Source organism: Budorcas taxicolor, chromosome 9, assembly GCF_023091745.1.
Source record: "Budorcas taxicolor isolate Tak-1 chromosome 9, Takin1.1, whole genome shotgun sequence".
Taxonomy (NCBI): Eukaryota; Metazoa; Chordata; class Mammalia; order Artiodactyla; family Bovidae; genus Budorcas; species Budorcas taxicolor.
In genome coordinates this window covers 40,382,498-40,393,370 of record NC_068918.1, presented here as the reverse complement: position 1 = coordinate 40,393,370, position 10,873 = coordinate 40,382,498, and the positions used below count along the sequence as shown (strand labels likewise).

The 10,873-nt window shown below is 38.7% G+C and overlaps 1 non-coding gene across 1 annotated transcript; it reads right to left on the bottom strand.

Moving 5' to 3' along the window:
• Positions 1-6,612: 6,612 nt before the first annotated feature.
• TRNAC-ACA (transfer RNA cysteine (anticodon ACA)) lies at positions 6,613-6,684 on the bottom strand. Its single transcript has one exon. It is a non-coding gene; the product is annotated as a tRNA-Cys (tRNA).
• Positions 6,685-10,873: the final 4,189 nt, after the last annotated feature.

Genomic DNA, 10,873 nt, shown 5'->3' with positions numbered 1-10,873 from the left:
TAAGAATGTTCATATCATATATGTGCCTTAATGTTTTGGGGTGAGAGAAAAAAATGTCTTCTCCTAGACATCTGCTTTAAAAGGAAAGAGTTGAATTCTGTTCCTTTCCAACCAGCTTGTAAGTTCCCTGAAGCATTTCTTTATAATTTGTATTACTCTTTCTTTGTTATTTGTTGATTCTCCATGGCCAGCACATTGTAGGCCTCCACAAATTTGTATTCAATGAGTAATTGAATGAAATGGTGAATGGGCCAATAAACATACAAGCAAAGACCCTGTAGTATTTTGTTTTGGTGGCCAACCGGCCGCCAACAGCCTGACTTTGGACAAGACAGCTAACATGGAAATAAGAGAGTTCTACTAAAGTTGAGCTGTACTAAAGTTGCAACTTTCTCCTGTCTTGTTGGGAATTTGGAAGTTCTATTCTTGCTCTGCCCTGATTCTGAGCATCAATGAACTAGTATACATGGGGTAGCAAATAGGCCAGGAGATATTACCCTTTCATCTTCTGTTATCAAAGTTAGCATTTTTGGATTATTTACATTTAGCTTAGTCTCTGTGACAGTGCTTTCACTGTAGCTTCCTACAGGATACATGGGACAAAAATCTAGTAACGCAGAGTCCCATCTGATTGCCTGTTGTAGGTGCAATAATAGAATTGGTGAGGAAATTACTCTTTTTCTTTTAACTATGTATAGGTGCAAAACTATAAAAACTATAGAGAGATAAAGAATAGCACAATTATACAACTGCCAAGGAGGTATATGTCATATCAAGAACCAGAACTAGCATATTTTTCATAATTTTTGGCTATATGTACATAGATATATATGGGATTTCCCTGGTGGCTCAGTGATAAAGAATCTATCTGCCAATGCATGAGATGTGGGTTCAATCTCTAGGTCAGGAAGATGCCCTGGAAAAGGAAAAGGCAACCCACTCCAGTATTCTTGCTGGGAAATCACATGCACAGAGGAGCCTGGAAGGCTGCAGTCTTTGGGGCTGCTAAAGAGTCAGACATGACTTAGTGACTAAATAATAATAATAATATATATCAAATATACATATAATGTATGATAATATAATATGACAATTTTTATTTTCCATTTTGATTAACAATTATTTAACAGACCACTATGTGTAGGTCAAATATGACAAATGGGTTAAGATATAGACTTTGTGTTGAATAGGCCCTGGAATTCAAAGTATTAATAGAATACAAATAATTCTAATTAGGAACAAGTAAGAAAAGTACCAATAACTTATATGGAGTTGAAGAGCAGAAACTAGTTCATGTAACTAAAGTCCATGAAAAGGATGACGTTTAAGATGGACATGAAGGGGTAGGATTTTGTTTGGTGGGGAGCAAAGGAATTGGAGAAAGAAGAGCATGAGCAGAGCTTTGCTGGTGGGAAAGTGTTCTTCTGTTTTGAAATAGTGAATATTTGAATACTCACTATTTTGTAATTGTTGAATGCATCTAGATCTAAGTTCACTTGGAGAAGTGGTGGAAGATGAAGATAGACAGGGTGGCCTTACTGCAGAAAGGCCTAAATATTAGTTGAAATATTAGGTGAAATATCTCAGACTTCATTTAACTGGAAGTGTGGAGCCACTGAAAGAGTCTGAGGAAAAGAAGAGTAGGTTTGGTGCTATGGTATAAGAAATATGGTCTGGCAGATATGATGGTGGGGAAAGATAAGGGGTGAGAATTTGAGAAGTATTACATTATTGCAGTACTCTAGCACCTAGATTATTGAGAGAGGACTGGAGATTTAGTAAGAATGTAAGAAGTGTTACATAGGGTCCAGATGGGAAACAAATGGCACATTCAATTTGGATCATGGAGGAGAATTTAATAGAAGTAGTTTTCAAAGGTAAGACTAGTTATGTGGGGGGAGCCATAAAGGATAGATAACACAGTTCTTTGGGCTTTGTTAGAGTAGGAACCATCACCACTGCTAGGTCTGAAGTGGTATGAGACAGAAGTTTTATCAGGACCAGGAGAGAACTCTGCAGAGCAGAAAGCCTTTGGGAGAAAGAGGCAGTCAGTTCAGAGTAATTTTAGGGAAAATATCCTGACCTTATTCTCCTCCCTACTTCTGCTTTCTCTAGAGATCTCCCACCTTGACCAAGCATGAATGGAAGCCAGAGGTCAACAGAGCTGTTAATGTCTTCCATTTGGGTCAGCCTCCAGGGCACACAGCAGGATGGATGGTGATCTGGAGGGCAATTGAAAGCTGTCCTGTGTAGTTATAGACCAAATGCAGGGCACTTTAGCTGAGATGTCAAGCAGAGTTAAAAATGCGATTTGGAGCACATGGTAACATTGGGCTCAGGAGGAGGGGTTTGAATTGCTGAAGTTATGAGAGTGGATGAGACCATGGGGAAGGAGAATGTACAGAAAGATAAAATAAATTCACAGGATACAACTTTTAGGAAAAACTATATTTATGCAGAGGAGAGAGTGAAGAAGATGAGGATTGACAGGAAATAAAACCATGAGCAAAGAAGAATGGGGATCAGGAGAAAGAGGGGGATCAGCAGAAAGGGGCAGAAAGGAAGCCAGGGGCAGAAAATATTTTAAAGAAATGTTTTGCAGAAACCTTGCCATCGACTCTTTGCCAGTGTAAGGTAAACAGTCAGCTTTGTTCCTGATGCCCAGAACTTCCATTGTGGTTGTGGTTTGAATTTGGGAAGATATGAAAGAGAAAAACAATCAATGATTGTGGTTAAAGTGAAGGAGTTGAAGCCAAAAATGAATAGTTATATCTCCTCCCTTTTCCATTTCATTCTGTTTTCTTCTTAGTCTCACTACTTCTCTTATTTCTTTTTTCCTTCTTTGCATTTATTGAGCATCTATAATATACTAGACACTTAACTTACTTACAGCATCCCATTTCAAAGCAGTGGAGTCGAGTAGATACCCACATCATACATGAAAGAAAGTTTCAAAGAGCTCATGAATTTGCTCATTGTCATGCATTTAGTAACAACTCTTGATTAAGGTGAAAGAGGAGAGTGAAAAAGTTGGCTTAAAGCTCAACATTCAGAAAACTAAGATCACAGCATCTGGTCCCATCACTTCATGGGAAATAGATGGGGAAATAGTGGAAACAGTGGCTGACTTTATTTTTATGGGCTCCAAAATCACTGCAGATGGTGATTGCAGCCATGAAATTAAAAGACACTTACTCCTTGGAAGGAAAGTTATGACCAACCTAGACAGCATATTAAAAAGCAGAGACATTACTTTGTCAGCAAAGATCTGTCTAGTCAAGGCTATGGTTTTTCCAGTGGTCATGTATGGATGTATGGATGTATGGATATATGGAGAGTTGGACTATAAAGAAAGCTGAGTGCCAAAGAATTGATGCTTTTGAACTGTGGTGTTGGAGAAGACTTTTGAGAGTCCCTTGGACTGCAAGGAAATCCAGCCAGTCCATCCTAAAGGAAATCAGTCCTGAATATTGATTGGAAGGACTGATGCTGAAGCTGAAACTCCAATACTTTGGCCACCTGATGCAACGAGCTGACTCATTTGAAAAGAACCTGGTGCTGGGAGGGATTGGGGGCAGGAGGAGAAAGGGACAATGGAGGATGAGATGGTTGGATGGCATTACCAACTCAATGGACATGGGTTTGGGTGAACTCCAGGAGCTGATGATGGATAGGGCGGCCTGGTGTGCTGAGGTTCATGGGGTTGCAAAGAGTCAGACACAACTGAGTGACTGAACTGAACACTCGGGCTCCAAACCTGTGTACTCTTTTCATGGTATCAAGTACTGCATTTGACACATAGGAGTTATTCATCCACCGGTTGAAAAAGGAATGAATGAAGTGTGGCATAGAATACTGCCTAAGAGATAAGCAACCTGGGTTTCCAGTGCTATAGCCATGCTGTTAAATACAAAGCAACTTCTCTGTTAAAAAAAAACAAAACAAAACCAAACACTTGCTTTTAACTGTTCTGAGAATAATCATGTCATGGAAACACTTTCCTTAGAGAAAGCTACTATATAAATATTAGATGAATCATGAATATTTTCCATAATGCAAATATTGAAGGCAGATTAAATATCTTCTTTGTAAGATCTTTAAAGTACAATATCTTTATCATGTCATTGTTACTGATTTTACCTCAAGGAAGTGGATGACTTAATTCTAGATGCTTTGTCATGTGCTATGTCCATTTTTCAGTTTACAGTATATAAAACAAAGATATTGCCAATTACTCACAATGTGATCATAGTAAATTGTTGTGAAATTAGTGGCATCTAAGAGTTCAGGCCAGATGATAATGCAGAATCCTGTGCAAATAAAAAATAATGGGAGCCCTCTGACTAATGCCCTTCCTCAAAAGAAAAATGAAAGCACCCACTGCTCTTCCTCTTTGCTGAAAAATCAGAACTGAGCAATCTGGTCTGTTCTTGAAATGTTTGCCTTAAATAGGAAGTGTCCATATTTTTTTTTAGCATCCCGCCAACACAATTAACACTTAGCCTTCCATTCATGAACTTTTGCTATGCTGTCAAGAGAACACCGTCTGTCTACCATATAACATTTTGTAATGATTCTGTGACTTTTTTGATATCAAAGGCATTGAAATGACAGAAATTATTGGCTAAATACCTTGATCATCTTTTAAAACTTGTAATTCAGCCAGTATATACATTTTCTCATTTTTTCCCTCCATAAATCTGTTTCTCTTTAGAAATCCCTTCAGTTTTGTGTAGCTCTCCATAGTGCTGTCCTCAGACTACTTGAGACATATTGTAGATAATTAACATCCCCTCACACTTGTAAAGTAGAAAAGTGACATGTTTTTATAATCCTCATAACACAATCAGAATACGATACCCAGAAATGTTAACTGATTTATTTGACATTGGGATTAATGTGGAATTAGGGGGGGTGCAAAGAATGACCCAGTGTCCAAATAACAAGTCCAGTGCTCTCAGTTAAGTTCAGTTCAGTCGCTCAGTCATGTCTGACTCTTTGTGACCCCACGGACTGCAGCATGCCAGCCTTCCCTGTCCATTACCAACTCCTGGAGCTTACTCAGACTCATGTCCATCTAGTCGGTGATATCATCCAACCATCTCATCCTCTGTTGTCCCCTTCTCCTCCCACCTTCAATCTTTCTCAGTATCAGGGTCTTTTTCAATGAGTCAGCTCTTCGCATCAGGTGGCCAAAGTACTGGAGTTTCAGCTTCGACATCAGTCCTTCCAATGAATACTCAGGACTGATTTCCTTTAGGATGGACTTCTTGGATCTCCCTGCAGTCCAAGGGACTCTCAAGAGTCTTCTCCAACACCACAGTTCAAAAGCATCAATTCTTTGGCACTCAGCTTTCTTTATAGTCCAACTCTCACATCCATACATGACTACTGGGAAAACCATAGCTTTGGCTAGATGGACCTTTGTTGGCAAAATAATGTCTCTGCTTTTTAATATGCTGTCTAGATTGATCATAGCTTTTCTTCCAAGGAGCAAGTGTCTTTAATTTCGTGGCTGCAATCACCATTTGCAGTGATTTTTGAGACCCCCAAAATAAAGTCTCTCACCAATGCTCTAGAATTCACCAATTAGTCTATGTTCAGAGCACTATATTCTTTCATTACAGCCATAGAATATTCTCCATAGAATATTCACCCACTTTTGAACATACCAATCCATTGGTTAAAATGGATGCAGCTCTGCAGTTGAAAAGGTCTGAGGTCTTCTGGATCTCTCATCTTATTTTTATGTTCATTTACAGACACTTTCACAGTTAGATTTTAATTCCCTTCTGTTTCTTCTATTGCATATCTTTTAGTAACTTCAAAAAAAGCTCCTTTAAGGCAAGAATGAAGTCATTCTACATATTGCTAAAAATGAAAAACTCAATATTACTTTAGAACTTTTCATCTATGATGAATTTTGAGGGAAGTGTTAGGAGTCAAGTGAGCGCAAATTTTTCAAGCAAATAATGTTCACATATGACTGAAAAATGAAAATGCAAAGAAAGTCTGAATGATTATGACAAATTTAATGCGGTATTAAAATATCAGGGAAAGAAGAAGATGATGTCTTTGAAGTAGTAGATCCTAAATTCATTTCATGACAAAAGAATCCATTCATTTGATCAAAGATGTTAATGTAAAAGGTTTTAGAGTATGTAAAATGAAATTTACTTTCTCCTGACCTCATAGTCTCCTAAATTATCCACATGGATAACTTTTGTAAACAACCAGCTTATTTATTCAGCAAAAATAGCTTTTAAAGGGTTTGTGTTGGGATATTCTATCTTCAATGAGAATCTATGATTATTTAATATAGTATCTAACACAGACATAGTGAACTGGATGGTTAGTTGGGATCCAGACAAAAGGAGAATTTGGGAATCCTATGTTTGTTTTGCGAGCATAGTGATATCACTGTTATTTCTGGGTGAGTCAGTATTTTCTTAATATATCAGGCTTATTATCATCATATAAGTGAAGTGAAGTCGCTCAGTTGTATCCGACTCTTTGTGACTCTGTGGACTGTAGCCTACCAGGCTCCTCCGTCCATGTGATTGTCCAGGCAAGAATACTGGAGTGGGTTGCCATTTCCTTCTCCAGGAGATCTTCCCAACCCAGGGATTGAACCTGGGTCTCCTGCATTGTAGGCAGACGCTTTACCTTCTGAGCCACCAGGGAAGTCTTTATCATCATATACATACATTGAATTAAAAAGCATTTGGTTCCTCTCAACTATCATGCATCATTTGGAAATAATGACAATTATCTGCTTGTTTGAAGTTGTTAATTGATGTATTAAAAAAACAATTAAGTCCCTTCTATGCCCAGTTGTTGTGTTCAGCATGGGGATTCAATTCATCCTACTAGCCCTCCTGAGCTAACAATCTATGGATCTTTCTGGAAAAGATGCAGAACAGTGTAAATTTCGACATAAAGAAAGTTGAATTGCAAAAGAAGTGAGGAACGAAAACTTAGAGATACTTGAAATTTTATCTGAAAAGTTCTTTTCTTTTTTTCTGGGAATAATTTGGAGATGTATTTGATTGGGGGTTGGAAGATTCTAGAAGTACCCTCTGCACATGCTTCCTCTGTGTGGTTTCTTCACTAGCAGTACTGGCCTCTTCTACCTCAGGATCAAGATGTTAGGTAGTTAGAATAGGAAACAGGAGTCCAGAATGGCGGTGGCTAAAAGACAAGGAAGGGAAAAGCCTGCAAAAACAGAACAAAGGAAGGTCCAAGAAGCCAAGTGAGGACCTCAGGTAGAAAAAACAGCACTCCTGGCCAGCCCAATTTACCTAGGTCAGGCCCAGTGGGGAGGAAAAGACATATAAAAGGAGGAGACAAAGGGCCAGGAGTCTCTCTTTCTCTCTCCTGCGCTGGGGTGCTCTTCTCTTCGCGCCTTTGGGTCGACATGTCCTCATACCTTGAGGATGGATTTTCCTGCTAGTTTCTAAATAAAATAGAGCTGTAACACAGAGCTAACACTGATTTGTCTAAGAGCTATAACACAGTCTGTCCAAGACCCGTGAGCCGTGACACACCGAGGGCTTTAACGTCCGTCACTCCAAATCTCTGTTGTGATGAGACAGAACTGAGGAGCATACACTCACCTGACAAAGGGAAGGGCTGTGTGAGTCCACACACAGTGTGAGTGGGCTCACTGTGAAAGCAGCATCTGCCTGGACTGTTGGCACTCCATTCTAGAGCCAGTGAGTGACCTAAAGCACATCTATCATTACTGAAGTTTACATTTGTGGGTAGGGCTAAGATGGCAAGGGAAGAAAAATATCACAGAGGTTTAGGGACTCTAGTCTTTAAACTTCTTCTGTGGAAAATTATGAAAGGAGATGGGAATACCAGACCACCTGACCTGCCTCTTGAGAAACCTGTATGCAGTTCAGGAAGCAACAGTTAGAACTGAACATGGAACAACAGACTGGTTCCAAATACGAAAAGGAGTATGTCAAGGCTGTATACTGTCACCCTGCTTGTTTAACTTATATGCAGAGTACATCACGAGAAATGCTGGGCTAGGGGAAGCACAAGTTGGAATCAAGATTGCCAGGAGAAATATCAGTAACCTCAGATATGCAGATGACACCACCCTTATGGCAGAAAGTGAAGAAAAATTAAAGGGCCTCTTGATGAAAGTGAAAGAGGAGAGTGAAAAAGTTGGCTTAAAGCTCAACATTCAGAAAACGAAGATCATGGCATCCGGTCCCATCACTTCATGGCAAATAGATGGGGAAACAGTGGAAACAGTGGCTGACTTTATTTTTCTGGGCTCCAAAATCACTGCAGATGGTGATTGCAGCCATGAAATTAAAAGATGCTCATTCCTTGGAAGGAAACTTATGACCAACCTAGACAGCATATTAAAAAGCAGAGACATCACTTTGTCAACAAAGGTCCATCTAGTCAAGCCTATGGTTTTTCCAGTGGTCACGTATGGATGTGAGAGTTGGACTATAAAGAAAACTGAGCGCAGAAGAATTGATGCTTTTGAACTGTGATGTTGGAGAAGACTCTTGAGAGTCCCTTGGACTTCAAGGCGATCCAACCAGTCCATTCTGAAGGAGATCAGTCTTGGGTGTTCATTGGTAGGACTGATGTTGAAGCTGAAACTCCAATACTTTGGCCACCTGATGGGAAGAGCTGACTCATTTGAAAAGACCCTAATCCTAGGAAAGATTGAGGGTAGGAGAAAAAAGGGACGACAGAGGATAAGATGGTTGAATGACATCCCCAACTCAATGGACATGGGTTTGGATGGACTCCAGGAGTTGATGATGGGCAGGGAGGCCTGGTGTGCTGTGGTTCCTGGGGTCACAAAGAGCTGGACATGACTGAAAGACTGAACTGAACTGAACTGAACTTTGTTTCTAATTTCACAGAAAAGGGCAACGTATTTCTGATCAGAATTAATTAAATGGAGGTGGAACCAGAGTGTTGGTCTCAGGAATGGAAATTCTGTGTCTGTTCTAAGACCACACTGCCCTCACAGTGATTGGCAGAGGCAGTGTTGAGGGAAGAGAAACTTTAAATAGGTAGGATCATGGAGCACAGAGCTCCTTTCCATCCTTTCATGGGATTTATTTTCTCTTTCTGCATCTTCATCTCTGAAAGACAAAAAGTCTTTTTTAAAATTTTTAAATGAAAAAGAAATTTATTTTAAGCTACAAGCATACCTTTAATTCTTTAACCACATTCAATTCCAAAATAGAGGTTCAGCTCTGCAAGAAGTGTCTGGTGTTCCTTTTTTTTTTTTTTAAGAAATTTTAAATTGAGGTATAATTGATGTACTACTTATAACATAATAATTTGACATTTATACATATTGCAAAATGATGACCACAAGTGTGATATTATCCATCACCACATATAATTACAACTTTTTCTTCTGATGAGAACTTTTAAGATTTACTCTAATAACTTTCAAGTTTGTAATACAGTATTATCAATTATACTAGTCACCATGCTGTACATTATTTCCCCATGATGTATTTATTGTGTAATTGTAAATTAGTACTCTGACCCTCTTCTCTCATTCTGCCCAACTCCTAGCACCCACTTCCAGCAACCACCAATCTGTTCTCTGTATCCATGAGCTTGGTTTTTTTGTTTAGATTCCAAATATAAATGAGATCATATGGTATTTGTCTTTCTGTGTCTGACTGACTTCTCTCAGCATAATCTCCTCAGGTTCTATCTGTGTTGTTGCAAATGGTAAGATTTCCTTCTTTTTTTAACTCGATAATAGTCTATACAATCACATCTTCTTGATCCATTCATCCATCAATGAACAGTTAACCTGTTTCCATATCTTGGTTATTTTAAATAATGCTACAGTGAACATGGCGGGGGGGGGGGTGCATATATCTTTTTGAGTTACGGTTCTCATTTTTTTGGATAATACTAGAAGTGAAATTGCTATATTACATGATAATTCTATTTTTAATTTTTTGAGGAAGCTCCATACTGTTCTCCTTAGTGGCTTCATCAGTTCACATTCTCACCAACAGTGCACAAGGGTTCCTTTTCCTCCACACTGTCCCTTTCACTGGTTACTTCTTGCCTTTTTGATAATAGCCATTCTAACAGGTGTGGGATGATACATTACTGTGATGATGAGCATCTTTTCATGTACCTGTTGGCCCTCTGTATGTCTTCTTTGGATAAATGTTATTCAAATCTTCCGTCCATCTTTTATTGGATTTTTTTTTTTTTTTTTTGCTAATGTGTTTTATACTCTTATACACTTTGGATATTAACTCCTTTTGGGACATATGATTTGCAAATATTTTCTACCATTCAGTAGGTGGCCTTTTCATTTTGTTTATGGTTCTGGCTGTGCAAAATATTCTTTTGAAATGTAGATCAGACCCTGGCCTTGGAGGAGAGACCGTCACAGATTAGTTACTATTTACTTATGGAACCTCAGACTAGTTTCTGAATTTTGGGGGGCTTCAGTTTTACAAATCTGTAAAATAAGAGCTTGAATTAGAAGATTTCTAACATTCTATTTCACTTAAAAATGCCACATTGGGTTATGATTTTATTTGATGTCAGTAATGTTGTGCATATTAAAACATCATTATCTCCTAAAATGTCTACCTAAAAATTAATCAGCAACACAGTTAGATTCAGGAGGTTCCCTGGTCCTGGTAAAGAAGAATGTGACTTAAACATGTGAAGAAAGTTAGCAAATGCTGCTAGCCTAGGACTTCTAGCATTTAAGTACACAACTGCCCCTGAGAGAAGTAAACATATCCTTTCAAGTCACCTTTCTGGGACAATCTGAATGTCTAAGTTACTTTCTCAGAATAAAGTTTCCACAAATTAAAAAACATTCTGTTGTTTGTTGACA